Source organism: Chionomys nivalis, chromosome 5, assembly GCF_950005125.1.
Source record: "Chionomys nivalis chromosome 5, mChiNiv1.1, whole genome shotgun sequence".
NCBI lineage: Eukaryota > Metazoa > Chordata > Mammalia > Rodentia > Cricetidae > Chionomys > Chionomys nivalis.
Genome location: NC_080090.1, coordinates 91,984,201 through 91,998,584, shown reverse-complemented (window position 1 = coordinate 91,998,584; position 14,384 = coordinate 91,984,201). Strand labels below are relative to the sequence as shown.

The window sequence follows — 14,384 nt, the reverse complement described above, 5'->3', positions numbered from 1 at the left end:
GTCTCTGCCGCCCCAGTAAGAGAACCAGGGGTGTACGTGACCATGCCCAATTATTTACATGCACACTGAGGCTTGAACTCAAGTCCTCGTGCCTGCCCAGCAAGAGATTTACGTCCTGAGCCACACACTCCCACCCCTGGGGACACATTTTAATTTAAAAGCATCTCCGACATCTTTGCTATGGTGGTCATGATGAGTGTGAGAGATTCTGCCCCTGCTTGTTTATCCTTGTAAAGTGAATTATACCCCGGGGGCTTGCCAAGAATATATCTGAGCTGCATAATTCTATCTTGTGACCCAAGGTCAGATCATTCTCCTGCAGAAAGTCCAAACTGCCGCAACAGGTTTGTTGCTGGAGAACAGTATAGACATTTATTCTTTTGGAATCTCATTTTCAGGTCACTTAAGATGATGTCACGGAGAGCTGGTCTTCCAGGCCTGGATACAGGTTCTTTATCTCTGTTCATTAAGTTCATTATGTTGTGAAACTTAAGGGCACAAGGCAGTCTTTGGTTTTTGTTTTGGTCACAATTCCTTATTTAAAAAAATATTTTTAAATTTATTTTATGGATATGAATGACCTGTCTTCGGGCACATGAGAAGAGGGCACCAGAACCCATTACAGACGGTTCTGAGCCACCATGTGGTTGCTGGGAATTGAACTCAGGACCTTTGGAAGAGCAGCCACTGCTCTTAACCACTGAGCCATTTCTCCAGCCCACATGATATTTTTTTAAAATTGTTTTTATTGAGCTATATGTTTTTCTCCGTTTTCCTTCTTTCCTCTCTCCTCTTCCTCTCCCCTCTCCCATGGTCCCAATGTTTCCAATTTACTCAGGAGATTTTGTCTTTTTCTACTTCCCATGTAGATATGATCCATGCATGTCTCTCTGTGGTCCTCTTTGTTGTCTAGATTCTCTTGGATTGTGGATATAGGCTTTTTTTTTTTTTTTTTGCTTTATGTCTAAAAGCCACTTATGAGTGAGTACATATGATATTTGTCTTTCTTGGTCTGCATTACCTCACTCAATATGATGTTTTCTAGCTCCATCCATTTGCCTGCAAATTTTAAGATGTCATTTTTTTTTTTTTGACTCCATTGTGTAAATGTACCACATTTCCCTTATCCATTCTTTGGTCGAGGGGCATTTAGGTTGTTTCCAGGTTCTGGCTATGACAAACAATAGTTGAGCACATGTCCTTGTGGTATGATTGAGCATCCTTTAGGTATATGTCCCAAAGTGGTATTGCTGGGTAATGAGAAAGGTTGTTTCCTAATTTTCTGAGTAATCGCCACACTGACATCCAAAGGGACTGTGCCAGCTTGCATTCCCACTAGCAATGCAGAAGTGTTCCCTTTGCCCCACAACCTCTTCAACATAAATTGTCATCAGTGTTTTTGATCTTGGCTATTATTACAAGTGTAAGGTGGAATCTCAGAGTTGTTTTGATTTGCATTTCTCTGATGACTGAGGATGTTGAACAAGTGTGTTTCAGCCATTTTAGATTCCTCTATTGAGAGTTTTCTGTTTAGGTCTGTACCCCATTTTTTATTGGATTATTTGTTCTTTTGATGACCAGTTTCTTGAGTTCTTTGTATATTTTGGAGATCACCCCTCTGTCCAATTTGGGGTTGGTGAAGATCTTTTCCCATTCTGTAGATTGTTGTTTTATCTTGTTGATCATATCCTTTGCTTTGCAGAAGCTTTTCAGTGTCAGGAGGTCCCATTTATTAATTGTTTCTCTCAATGTCTGTGCTGCTGGGGTTATATTTAGGAAGTGGTCTCCTGTGTCAATACGTTCAAATGTACTTCCCACTTTCTCTTCTATGAAGTTAAATGTAGTTGGTTTTACGTTGGGGTCTTTGATCCATTTGGACTCGAGTTTTGTTGGTCACAATTCTTAAATACAGTGTCTTCCAGAGAATGGCTTGCTTCGGTGAATCCACAGGGTGTGTGTTTACGTTTGAAAAGTCAATATTGTGATTGGCATCCCTAGGTACTAACACAGGTAATTCCTTGTGTTTTTGTGTGTGTTGTGTGTGTGCACAGAACACTCTCCCAGCATACATCTGTGGAGCTCAAAATCAACAGCAAGGCTTGATCTCTGTGCTCTCCACGATATCTCTTGAGACAGAGTCTCTCGGTGACCCTGGCGCTCACTGACTGAGCTGAGCTGGCCAGCTGGAGAGCTCCAGGGAGCCTCCTTCTCCACCTCCTCATGCTGGGATTGTAGGTAAGCACCACCATTCCTCTTCTACTTGAGTGCTGGGATCCTGAGCTCAGGTCCTCGTGCTTGAGCAGTAAGCACTTTAACCACCGAGTTGCCCCAGCTTTAGGAAATACTTTGAAGTAGAGATCACAACTAATCCTGGTATAGGGTTTGGCCAGCCAGGGCTGCCTGACTTCTGCATCAAAGGCCATCTACAAGATAAATTCTCTATCAGTTACTGTGACACTTGGCAGACCCTTGCCCGTGTTTTCTGTGCTTCACATAGATGTGCGTGCATCCTGGGAGATAGGAACTGAGGAGCACAAAGCAAGCTGTAATTCTGCTTCACAGGAGCTTGGGGAGGCCTCTGGGGCTCCTCTGAGGGGTCAAGAGACTTCTTTAGTCATATAGCTCTCATCAGAGGTCCACTACTTGAAGAAGCACTTTGCAAATTATAGCTCCCTTCAGTAGTAGCCGTTTTCTCTGCACGTGGACATTTCTAGAACTTTCCAAAGCAGGCCAAGGGTGAAGTTTATTGGGGCTGAGTCTTAAATTTGCATTTGATTCCTAAACCTGCCTCTGTCACACTAGCTTACCTCTCCACTCACCCAGGGCATTTGGGCCTCCTGAATGATTTCCGAGCAAGCTCAGGAGGCTGGCTTCAGTGACAGCCGAGGAGCTGCCCCAGGAGATGTGTCTCCAAGTATCAAGTTCAGACCTTATGTGTTGTGGGTCCCTTGCTGGGTATTAACCTTATCAGAGCAGGGCCAGGGAGAGCATGAGGCAGTCTGGTTGGCGGAGGCCCCTTCTGTGTTTGCTCTGTGTGATTCTCGTTGTCCAAGTTTCTGAAGCATGAAACCGTCACTTGAGAAATTGGTTCTGGGAGACACGTTAGGTTCTATAAAGGTTCTCAGAGCAGCTATGTCTCTAGTTTTTCAAGATAACACTAGAAGATGTGCGGTGGGGGTGGGGGGCAGAACGTTAATCTCAGGCATCATTCCTCAGGATGTCATCCACAGTCCCCCCTTTTTTAAAAAAGGAATAGGCTCCATTATTTTGTCCCTGAAACTCACCAGAGAGCCTTGTCTAGTCAGTGAGCTCCAGGGATCCCTGCTGTGCTGCCTCTGCCTCTTCTGTCTGGGATTTTGAACATGTGTCAGCGTTCTGTTGACTGAGCTCAGCTTCTTGTGCTTGCAAGGCAAGCACTTCACTGGCTGCCATATCCTCAGCCCGGCAGACGTCTTTATTCACTGACAAAAGGACAAGGACTTTTCTCAATAAATATTAAGTACCCAATTCACAGAAGGACTTGTAGCTCTTACATAAGGACTCTAGATCCTAACAGGGCTAAGTGTGAAGCCAGAAATCAGCGAGGGAGGGAGGAATTGGAAGATTCTGGTGTTGACACAGGTAACAACTGGGAGACAAGGGGGCTCTCTCCGCCTTTGAGGGAGAGGGCCAGGGGCACACTTTGTCTTGGCCCCATCCTGCCTTTAAGTGGGCAAGTCATGCTAGACTTTCAGGATTCTGGGACAAGTGTTTGTATCTCACTGGGTGGCAGTTCTTTGTTTTATGAGACAGGTTGCCTCCACTTTATTTATTTATTACATTTTTTACATAGCCAGATTTATTACATAGCCAAAGATGACCTTGATTTTCTGATTCTTCTGCCACCTCCTCCTAAATGCTGGAATCACAGGCGCGCACCATCATACCTGATTTACATGTGACTGGATTGGAACCCAGGGTATCATTCACGCTAGATAAGAATTCTAGCAACTAAACTACCTCCCTAGCCCCTGTTTCTTTCCTTTTTGAGACAAGGTCTCCCTTTGTAGCCCAGGCTAACACTGCATAGCTTCTACGTGTCCAGTTCTCTGCCAGTTTCTTAGGATTGTCATAGGTTTGTGTCTGCTAGAAGACAGCTTATAGTGATTGCCTTGAGATTGGTGGTAGCTTGGGGTACAGAGCAAGATCCTATCTCCAAACACCATCCAAGTTGTGTTTTTCTGGTGGTAGTGGTAGTAGGTGTGTGTGTGTGTGTGTGTTTGTGTGGTGTATATGTGTAACCAGAGGATGATGTTCATATTTTTCTCAATTTTAATTTTTGAAATAGTTTCTCACTGAGCTCAGTGCTCACATATTTGGCCAGACAAGTTGACCAGCGAGCTTCAGGGGTCCTTCTGTGCCTGAGGTCACAACTTATGCGGATACTGAAGATCTGAACTCAGGTCCTCATGTTTGTGTGGCGACTACTTTACCAACTGAGCCAACTCTTTGGCCCTGAATTTTCTGGTATTTTCTGGAAAGTTCAGGAAGTCTGGCCATCTGGGGTTGTTTACTCTAGCTAGTCAATGACTGAATCACATTGTCCCTTGTTTGGCAAAACTCCCTTCTCTTCTTCTTTCACTAACCTGTGTCTGGTTAGGTGGATATCTTAGCCTAATAGTTCCAAATGTTAGGCCAGGCACGTACTTTTAATCCCAACACTCTGGGAGGTGGAAGCAGGCAGATCTTTGAGTTTGAGGCCAGCCTGGCCTACAGAGTTGAGTTCTAGGACAGTCAGCCAAAGATACATAGAGAAACCCTGCCTTGAATAAAAACATACCAATCTTCGATTCTCTTGTTATGATGAAGGCTACCTTGCTTTCCTGGCTCTAGACCAGTTGTTCTCAACTTGTAGGTCACAACCCCCTTGGGGTGTGGGGGGTGGGGTTCAAATGACCCTTTCACAGGGTCACCTAAGACTATCAGAAAACACTAAGACTATTAGATACTTATGTTATGATTCATAACAGTAGCAAAAATACAGTTATGAAGTAGCAATGGAGATAATTTTATATTTGGGTCAGCACAACATGAGGAACTGTGTTAAAGGGTCACAGTATTAGGGAGATTGAGAACCTTTGCTCTAGACTAATAGGTTGGAAAACTTGGAAAGGAACGAGAGCTGTTATTGTATCTAAAACATCTCCCAAGGTGACCTGATGCACACTCAGACTTGTAAAACAAGTTTCGACTTGACTTCCACGCCAGTTCTGAAAGAGAGAACCACCAAGGAAGAAATGAATTGCGATAGCAGCTGATCTGACCCAACTGATGGAGGGAGTCAGGAAAGAAGTTCAATGCTAATTGAACTCATAGGCAAAATCAGGTCATTCTTCTAAAGCAAACACCCAGATGGCATATTTATGGCAGGTTTGCTAAGGTATTAATAAACTCCCCTCAGATCCTACTGTGCCGATAAGAGAAATCTAAATCATTCTAGTAATGATTATGGTCATTTTTTCCCCTTGCATGGGTGATTATAAAAGTCGTTTGAATTTGGTTATAAATCTAGTGGTCATAAGGGGTGAGTGACACAGATTTAGTTTATTTGAAGAAAGGGAGAAAAAGGAGCGAGAGCAGTGAAAATGAACTTTGGTGGTTTTGTTTGACTATGACTTCATCCACCTGTAATTGACTCTCTATAAATCAGCCGTGCCTTTGCTGCTCGCTGCCTGGCTCCCTCCTGCCAGGATCACATTCTAGGCTGTACATATCGCCATCCTCGATTGTTACAAAACCCAAATAGCTAGCAAATCAAAATCTGATCTTCTCAATGGGAAGCCGAGAAAAAAAGCTGCTCAGTCACTATCCATTTCTGCTGTATACAAAGGGATGGTTGAAGATTTTAATATTTATTTTTCTCATCACTATAACCACCAAAATTACAGACCAGAAGCAACGTAGAAAAGGTTTATTTCCACTTACTTTCTAGGAGGACTACAGCCTATCCCTGTGGGAAGGCTCCACAGCAGGAATGGAAACTGACTGGTCACACTGAGACCCCAGCTGGGAAGCAGAGTGAGTGCAAAAAGTGGGGTGGAATTGTAAACCTCCAGACTCAAGCCCAGTGATCTGTTTCCTCCAGAGAGCTCCACAGCCTTCCCAAATAGCATCACCAGCTTCCCAAACACCCAAGCTTAGACATAGGAGGCAGGGGCAGGTGTGTTTCAGGCATTTGTAGCATGGGAGTTGTGGTCATGCATGGAGTGTTCTTACCCAGGGAGTTTTTGAGATGCCCTGAGTTTGCCTTCTGAATGGCAGTGAGCTGAACATGTTTATGGCTTACCGTGTTGTTTCTTTGCATTTCTTTATTTTATTTTGTGTTGTGTGTGTGGTCCATAGACACCTTGCAGGAGTCACTTCTTTCCTGCTTTGTGGGTCTCAGGGATCAAGCTCAGGTTGTCAGCCTTGGTAGCAAAGTGTCTCCATCACTGAGACATCCCAGCAGCTCTTTTTGTTTGTTTGTTTGTCCGTTCATTGAAGCTGGGTCTCCGGATTTAAGGTTAGCCTGCAACTTCCTTATGTAGCTTGACTATGGCCTTGAGCTGCCGCTCATCCAGACTTTGCCTCCGTTCTGAGAGTCTAGGTGTGCACCACCACACCCAGGTTAGATGATGCTCTAGACTGAACACAGGGCCTTGTGGATGCCTGGCAAGTGTTCTTAACAACAGCTTTACACACAGCTCCTATCATTTCTATTTTTTAAGGATATTAAATAAACGGTATATTTGCATATATGATCACCCATCAATCTCTGTGCAGGAAGAACCTGAAAGAGCAGCACTGACCAAGAGCTCGATGGCACATGATATTCAGAAGTGGACTGGACACTAACAGCTCAGGAGGTTTCTGAATGTTATGTGTTGTGTGCTCATAAAAACCATTTCCGTTCTTAATGGCCTGATGCTTAAAGGCAGGAGGATGCATCAGGGAAACAAGTCAAAGTAAGAATGACTACGGACTCTACCAGTCTCTCTTGAGATAATCTTCCAGTTAGCAAAAAGTTAAATTATCCCATGGAAATTCTTTGCGCATATATTACGGCATTTTTAAAGATACAACATTTAGAAAGAGAACATATGACCAATAATCTTGTCTCTTCATCTATCAGAATTAAAAACTTGACACTTGCAGTGAGTTACTTCTAGAGAAGTGTTCCAAACAGTAAAGTAGAATCCACCTGTCTGCTCCTAGCATGTGGAATCAAAACAAACAAACAAGAACAAAATTAAAACACACAAAAGGGAGTTGGCCATGTGAATTAATTTTACCCTCCCTTCCAGGTTCTGAACTAAAGGTAGTCGAAGCATCTAGATAAAGATTAAAATATAATACAGAGCTAGGTTGATAACTTTGTAGGTGATATACAAAGGACCCTCAAATCTTGCTATAAAGAAACAGGCATTGTAGCGTGTGCCTTTCATCCCAGCTCTGGGGAGGGAGAGACAGGTGATCCCTGGGACTTTCTGGTCATTGGTCTTGCCTACACATTGAGTTCAAGGCCAATGAGAGACTTGTCTAAATAAATAAATGTGTACCGCGCCTGAGGAGTGACAGCCAAGGTTGACCACTAGCCAGCCTTCCATACATTCTTGCAGACCCATGCACACAACCCTATGAACACACATGGACCCTCAATGTACACAGTAACATATAGCAATCTGAGTCAGTCTTCAGCATCAGATAGATGAATATGAAAACACACCATGGCTCTACTGTTACGAGAGATCAGAATTGGAAGCTGTGACTTGGGTGTGGATTTCTGACCTTAGCTGCCCTAAGTGATGGCTAGGCAGTCACCGAAGGCTGTGCGTTAGGGCATAGCCACCACGCTCACTTTCAGCAAGAGAACTGCAGCCTAGTGTCTGTCTAGACGTCTTCCTGCCCTGAGACACAGTCCTCCCTACAAGCCTCTTTACCAGGCACGAGACTGGCCATTCTGCTTTCTTCTTGGGAAATTGATTATATATCTTGCATGTTAGTAAGTCTAGTAGAGTCTTCTTTTTATAAACCACTTGGTTTGTTTTGAAACCCAGGTAACTCAAACACTGGGCAGTTTCTTGTGTAGGCTTGACTATATGACCAGTCATTAGAGGCTGGCTTTGAATCTGCCTTTGATCTCCACACTGAATGCTTTCTAATGGACACGTAATCTTGGAGCTGATGTTGTGGACAGAGCTTACTTTTCCTTACACAAGTAAACACTAACTGTTGTGCATTAAATGAGCAAACTAACTTGCCATTAATCACTTGGAACATTAACAGATAGGCTGTCAAGATGAATGAAATGGAGCTAAGGAGACTGCTCAGTTAGTAAAGTGTTTGGTACCCAAACATGAAGGCCTGAATTTAGATCCTTAGTATCCATATAGGAAGCTGGACAGTACAGTTTGAGTCTGTAATTCCAGTGCCGGAAAGGAAGAGATGGGAGAATCCTTGGGACTTCTCATCCACTCTTTATAGGGGAATTAGCAAACTCAAGGTTCAGTAAAAGACTGTGTCTCAAAAATTAAGGTGAGAAGCAATTGAAGAAGGCATCTGGTTCGTCTCTCGCCTCTATACTCATGTGTGCATGCACACCTACTATGCACGTCACATCTATAGTCCACATGTGCAAAAAATGGGTAAGCTTCATAAGCTTGAACACATTACATTTATGAAGATTTTAATACCCTGCCATGTGTGACTAGAAACTAGGAGATGATTACATTTCTGGGGAGTGTAGGTGTGTAGTCACTTGGAAAGGAGTGAGCGCATTGCTAAGGCAGAAACTCGTTTCTCACAAGGGATCAGGTGAAGCAGGTAGAGTAGAATTCATGCACTGTGTATCCCATGCATCTCTTTTCAGTAGAGTTTCCTTCAGCAAAACTTTGAAAGAAAGGGCATTAGTGGTCATAATGATGCATCAACATACTCTGGAAAATATGGGTATTAAAGCGTTTTCAGAAACTTAAGCTATTGGTTGACCGTCTCTTCTGCCCGGCAGCTGACAACTGCGCTCACTGAGGCTCAGGGTGGTCCTACTCTTGAGTCAGCTGCAGAAGCATTCGTGGTTACCAGGCAGCTTTAAAGTGAGCACTAACAAAATTACTAGGCAAGCACCGCAAGCTCAGAAGCCCCTTTCCGCCATGCCTGATATAGACATGAGCAGAGAACACAACTGGGGGTTGTTTATATTATCAGAAATAAAAGTTGGAAGATTTATATCCAGGTTTTATCTTTGACCGAAATCTTCAGTGTGTCTGTGTGCACACGCCTATGTATGCATGCATGTGAAGGCATTGACCTCAGTTATCTTTCCAGTCATTCACCTCCTTCTACAGGTCTCGCTCCTGGCTTTTTACGTAGGTATGAGGAAACAGTATCCTGACTGTACACTATAATTTTTTAGGGAGATTGTATATGACATTCCTGTTTGGGCCACACCCCAGATGAACTGGATCAATATACTTGGTGTATCTGCACCTCTGCCTTTTAGAAAGCTCCAGATAAATCCGTAGGTGGGGTAGGGGTTGAATTGCAGGCTATGCGGACATGAGCTAATTCATCATTTGTTTGTTCCGAGGGCTTGGGATGCCAGCTAGGCTGACCCAAGATGCTGTATAGTTTGGGAGACTTGACCTTGGTTATAAATTGAAAAGGACTTAGCATCTAGTGTGTAACTGCCTAATTCCTCCGCAAAAAAAATTCATACCTGGGGTGTTTGGGACCCTGAGACACCTGCAGCTGTCTGTGACGTGTGCATTGACTGTCCTTATCTAAGAGTTGGTGAATCCATTCTAAGGTCTAAGTCTCATAACCCTCTGATGGCTGTGTTGTGCCAGCTAGACTTTAACCGGGTGATCTTAATCTGGTCTAGTTTTTTGGATGGATTGCTGTCCTTTTTCTACAGATAGAATACTCTTGGTGTGGATCAGCACCCTGCCTGGCTCCTCCCTGGATAAGGATGCCTGGTCATTGAGCAATCATTCATTAATGACTTTTCTCTTGATGCTATTGCTCCCTATATTTAAGATAATTTTAATTCTTTTTATAATGGTTTTCTTTAACTCTGGAGTCACTTGGGCGTTGGCATTCATGTGTATTTTCTTATATTTTTCTTTCTTTCTTTTCTTTTGGTTTTTGGAGACAGGGTTTCTCTGTGTAACAGCCCTAGCTGTCCTCAAACTTACTCCGTAGACCAGGCTGGCCTCAAACTCACAGAGATCCTCCTGCCTCTGCCTTCAGAGTGCTGGGAGTAAAGGTGTGCACCACCACCACAAGGCCAAAACTGTAAAGTTCCTTAAAATATTTTTGGATCACCCTCCCCTCCCCCCCATTTGTTTTTGTAACTTAATTGCATGTTAGGCTCTTGAGTGTAAACTTTGTGGATGGCAAGGTCTCCTGCTTTGTCAGAAGGCTGGCAATGTTTTCAAAATTCTTCGGGTTGCTGTGGTTTCAAACTGTGTGGTGGGAAGTTCTGTCAAGTGTGAATAATTTTATGGCTTTTGTGAGTGGAACTCACAGAACATGGGGCAGTCATCGGTGACAGGGTAGTCACAGCTTCCTGGTCACCCTTGTCCTCTTTCTCCTGTCCACTTCCCAGTAAGATGTGTACCTTCACTGTCCCTCCCCTCTGTAAGAGGACACTCACGATGCGAATGGCTGGGCAGGGGAGACGGAAAGGTGTGTTCAGGATTTTGAAAACATTGTATTTGATTTTTAAGTTACATTTATTTGCTTGTGTTTTAGGGTAGATGTGCCAGTCAGAGCAGACCTTGCTGGAGTTGGTTCTCTTATTCTACACTATGAATCCTGGCAAGCAAACTCAGGCTATCAGCCTTGGAGGCAGGCACCTTTACCCCCTGAGCCATCTCGCTACCCCTAAAAATCTGTGTTAAACAAATATGAAGCATTTGTGGACTTTCTGGAACCTTTTGAAAAATCCTTTGGAGCACAGTATGAAAGCCCTAGTCACCCAACTTACAAAATACCCCGTGGTTCTAGAATGGTCTGCATTTTAGCCATAGGTAGAATAAAGCTATGAATCTTCTGAGTGGTTTCTGTGTTTGGGGCTTTTCCACCATCTCTCCGCTGTCCTTTCCCTGTGGCCATTCCTGTATGACAGAGATGACCAATAGCGGCCATAGAAGCTCCCTTGCTTCTTCTTTCTCTGTTCCTATATTTTATATATGCTGCGTATGCGTGTGCATGCATGAGTGCTTATGGCAGCCAGAGGTCAGCCCTGGATTTTTGTCACTTAGGTTCTGTCCACCTTAGTTATTATAAGCTGTTGTTATTACTGTGTGTGTGCTCGTACAGGCTCCACAGCACAGAAGTGGAGGTCAGAGGATAACTTTGCGAAGTCAGGTCTCTCCTTCCACCTTCTCATGAGTTCTGGGGACCCAGTTCAGGCTGATATGGTTGCAAAGCAAACACCCGTACTGCTTCACCATCTGTCTGCTTGGCGCCCTCATCTTTTGCCATGGACCTCTCACTTGCCCTGAGCTCAGCAGTTTGGCTTTGCTAACTAAGGTGTGAGGCCCAGGGCTCCACATAGCTCCACTTTTCTGTGCCAGGATCAACACTCCTGGCTTTTTACTGTAGGTTCTGGGGTTCGAACTTAGGTCCTGAAGCTTGCAAAGCCATCTGAGCCATCTCCCCATCTCCAGGATTCTTTACCTTTTGGGACCTGTAGGAAAGCTGAAGCAAGACTGTGTTGTAGAACAGCAGATAACTTCCTCAGCATTGCCCTTTCTGTTCCGAGGAGGATGGGTTCTGCTGTTCTGGGGAGCCAGGAGTATTTATGCAGGAGGTGAGGTTGAGTGAAGACACTGGAGGTGTGGGGGAGGGTAGCAAAGCTAATAGGCAAGTACAGATGACTTGGGGAATCCTGAATATTATCAGAGAGAATGAAGATAAAGATGGGTCTCTTAGCCAAGGTTAAAGATAGATAGGAATGGATTCAGGTAGTGCGTGGTTCTGACAGAAGTATGAAATGGATTAGAGCAGGCAGTCACAGTCAGATTGCATGATGTTGTCTGTGGGACTGGTGGGCGCTGGGTTGGTGCTGGCTTCACTGCTGAATGAATGAGCATCTCTAGCTTTTGTTTAGCACTGGGATTAAAGGCCTGCACCACCACCCTTAGCAGAGCCTCTCTGGCTTTGTCCACCCTCTCTAGCGCCAGCCAGGGACTGCTGAAACACACGGAGCCTCCAGGGAGGCCTAGTTCAAAGGACTTGCTTTGGGCTGGGCCGTTTTCTGAAATGCCCTCATCCAAACAGCATCTACCAGGCAACGTGTGCCAGGAGCCACATGGAGCATAGGCTGTGAGGTTGGTGCTGAGATGCTAAGAGTGGCCATCCATGTTTGGGAAACCGGAGGCAAATGGCTCCGTAAGTGTCGTGCTGCTAGCCTTGGTCAGCCCTTTGTGATGACATGGTGTGGTCGGTGTGGTCTTTCTGGACCCTGGAGGATGGGGAAGGAGACTGCTGGAGACCCAAGAGGCCTCTTCACTAAACAGAACTCCAGTCTCCAAGCTTTGGGGGCCTTTGGTTCTCACTGCCCTGTTGGAAGATGGCCATTCTCACCATGTAGAGTGCATTGTTGCGGTGTCCTCATAGTTACATATCTGCAGTGGTAGCTTCCTATGGCCTGGACCTGGCAAGAAGTATCATCAGAGGTAAAGGCTGGCTCACAGGCTAAGAAGGGACACAGTCCAGCCTGGGAGGGAAGGCAGGGTGGCGGGAATGCAAGGCAGCTGGTCACTTTGCTTATGCAGTCACAAATCTGAGGACAGAGGTTAAACAAATCTAGACTCCAAAACCTCAAGGCCTACCTCCACTGCCCCACCTTCTCCAGCAAGGCTCCTTCTCCTGAAGGCTCCACAGCCTTCAGGAGACCAAGTGTTTAAACTCATGAGCCTTTGAGGACCATTTAGGACCTCATCACAACCTATTTTAGACCCAGCCCTTTGCACTGTCCCTGAAGGAATAAAAGGCAGAGAGTAGACACAGTTAAAAATTAAGGGAACGCGAGCAGAGGGTCCCACAGAGGCAACAGTTAGAAGCTAACCTTTGTCTGCAGGACCTGCCTAGCAGGGAAGCTGGGAGGCAGAGACAATTGTTAAAAGTTTACCTCTGTCCACATGGCTGCCAGGATGTCTGATTTTAAGGCAGAAAGCATTTGTTAAAGGTTAACAGTGGCTGCCAGCTTTATTTTTTTTTCTCCCAAAATATGTTTGGACTTACAACTTTATATTTCTATATTCCTTTATTTCTATGTTTTATTCTTGGACTCTTCAGTGTATGCGTTTGGTGGAGGCAGAGTGGGGAAGAAAGGTAAATCAGGACGGCTGCCAGCAGGTTTAACCTTTTATATTCTACAGTTTGACACAGGATTAAATTGGGGACAAAGGACTTGTGAGCTGGCTGTGTCTTGAGAGGAGGGGTTGAGGAATCTAGCATTGACCTTGACTATAGGCACCTGTCCTGTGTTAATGAAGGGCCACAAGTTTCACTTTCCGGAGATAAAGATATTGACTGACTTAGCCTGCAGGAACTTTCCTCAAGCCTCCGGGAATGGAGACCCTTATCCTAATGCCTGACCTTGGGAAAAGGACGATTTCTGCGGACCAGACACTTCACCACAACTTAAGAGCCAATTTTCATTCCTTAAGGGCATAAGCACTGAGCTGTTCCCTAAATGTGTCCCTTTGCACCTCAATCTTACCATCCCCTCACCTTGCTCCTAAGAGGGAAGGTCCTGATGTCTTACTCTTTTCCTCCTAGACTGGATCATTCTGATTTCTCTGCACTTATTAACTGAACTCTTGCCCTTAATGGCCTCAGGCTCTTCATCTGAATTGTAGGCATTTCATCCTTGGGATCAGGTGTGTCTAGTAAATCTCCAAAATTCATGTTCTTGGTGTAATTAGGAGGACACAATGGATTTCCTGGTTCTGAGGTGGTGAGATGATGTTTTTCCAAAGAATTATTTTGTTTAGACAGGCTACCACTGTTATGAATTTTTATCTGTTATCAAAGCCTGCACAAAATTTCCCAAAGGGAGAGACATTAATATTGAAAACCATTAAAAATGAAAGTGAAAAGGTTCTGGAGAAGAGTGGCCCGCAGTGTTTAAACGCTGGAACTTTGTCCAGCAGCAGTGGTCACCATGTGGCCCACGCCAGGACCGTGTAATTAATAGTTTCTAGCAACCTTTTCTTCCTCACTTACCAGACTGCTCTGGGGTCACACATGTAGCATCACTGATTTCTCCTTTTTCTGTCTAAATACCGTTCTGCCTAAAAACTGTGGTTTGCATATTCCCGTTTGGCCTGCCAGTTGATCAGCTGACGGTCATT

At 44.6% G+C, this 14,384-nt stretch overlaps 1 protein-coding gene across 3 annotated transcripts in view; it reads left to right on the top strand.

Moving 5' to 3' along the window:
• Mgat5 (alpha-1,6-mannosylglycoprotein 6-beta-N-acetylglucosaminyltransferase) overlaps positions 1–14,384 on the top strand; it is a 282,882-nt gene that overhangs the window by 79,919 nt on the left and 188,579 nt on the right. The window contains exon 1 of one of the 3 annotated variants that reach the window (XM_057769777.1): positions 12,403–12,414. The exons of the other annotated variants lie outside the window; for them this stretch is intronic. The gene's annotated coding sequence lies outside the window, so the exon portion shown is untranslated. Of the gene's footprint in view, positions 1–12,402; positions 12,415–14,384 lie in introns of those variants that run through there. 3 annotated transcript variants of the gene reach the window in all.